We start from the raw sequence: 1,823 nt of genomic DNA on the forward strand, positions 1-1,823 counted from the left end.
ACTATAATATTTTTTTATTTTAGAAGTTATTTTATTAAACATCATTATAATGTTTGTGTTTATTAAAATTTATTTTTAGATTAATTTTATCTAATAATACCAAACCAATATTTAGTATATGTTATGCATGTTTGTTGACAGTTGACTGCCTTAAATTTGGAAATCAATATTAATGCAGTTTCTTTTAGTTTTGGTTTTACTCTATATTTAAACAGTAATGCTAAAGGAAAAAAATGTTAAATAAATGTTTTGGTAATTTTTTACTAAATTCTTTTTTATTACCAAATATTTGCTATAGTTAAAAGCACTCACAGCAGTAGTTCACGTGATTCACCAAACAATTGAGCATTATTTATACTATTTGATTCGGTTGTTATAAGTCAGTCATAATATATAGACAAATAATTCAGACATAAATACATTATTCTACTATAATTTGATTAAATACTATATCAGCATTACCATTCTCATAATGGTCATTCACCTTCATTCTAGTAATCGAATATTTAAATCAATCGCTAACTCACTCTCCATAACACTATTAAACTCCAAATCTTATGCAAATCTCAGTACGCGGTGTAAACTTTGTAAAATTAGCAAATAATTAATTAATAAATTAAATTTTAATAAAATAAATTAGAAATGTAAATTTTATAGTAAAATAAAATAGAGTTAAGTAAAATATGAATTTTGACATTAATTTTAAAGAATTTAATTTAAAATTAGACCAAACAAATCAAATCGAACAAATCGAACCCAGAATGGGCCCAAGGCCCAATTCGACCCAACAACATGTAATCAAAGCACAGCTTCTCTTCTTTCTTCTCTTCATTCACGCTGCAACATTATTGGAGAAGGAAAGAAAAAAGACAAATCCTAACATTCAATTCAAATCACCATAGTTTTTTACTCCGAACTCCAATTGCTGCACCGTTTATGGCCACGCGACCACCACGTCGAGCTCTACGAATCTATCGGAATAATTTCATAGGTAACCCTCATTCTCACTCTAGTTTCTCTACCCCTTGAATTTTGAAATTTGGTGAGTATCTATATTGAGATTTTGTTGATTTTGGTACTCTAGGTTTAATTTAACTTGCGGAACTTGTTGGGTTTGGTTCATTTGGTCCGTGGGTACGGTAAGGATCATTAACCCTAATGAATTCATTGATTTAGTGTATGGGTATTGAATTTTGTATATGGATATGTGAAAAATGTATTAGGTGTATATATATATATATATTGGAGCTTGAATTATGGGCATTGGTGGCTTGGTGGAGGATTGCTGGTGATAATACTTTTGTGATTTTGCACTTGTGGGGCTGTGTTTGGCTTTGGTGGGTTGCCTTGGGAAATACGTGGAAATCGGCCAAGGTATGGTTTAGGTTTCACGTATTTAATATATAATGTTCTATGAAAACTTAGGTTAGATGACCATAGGATATGTTGGAATGCATGAAAATATACAATGCTTAGCACCCTTGATGATGACTATGCTGTGAATTGATTATGTGTTGGGTGATTGTTGTTATAATAATAATAATAATAGTATGTTAAGTGTTGAGCTAGTGATGAATGATATGATGATATGATTATATATGTTGAGTAAGTAGATGATAACATTGTTAATGTAAAATGAGGAATTTAGGTTTGAGATTGTGTAATAATGAAGTATGATTGAAGGTGGTGTGATGTGAAGAATGTAGGGATGTGTTGGTATGCTATGATATGTTATTGTGTTGAATATAGGTATAAAAGTTTGGATTTGAGTTTGGTTTTCATAAAAATTGAGGTTTGAAATTTTTTGTGTAAAACTGATTTTT

Source organism: Arachis ipaensis, chromosome B07, assembly GCF_000816755.2.
Source record: "Arachis ipaensis cultivar K30076 chromosome B07, Araip1.1, whole genome shotgun sequence".
NCBI classification, from domain to species: domain Eukaryota; kingdom Viridiplantae; phylum Streptophyta; class Magnoliopsida; order Fabales; family Fabaceae; genus Arachis; species Arachis ipaensis.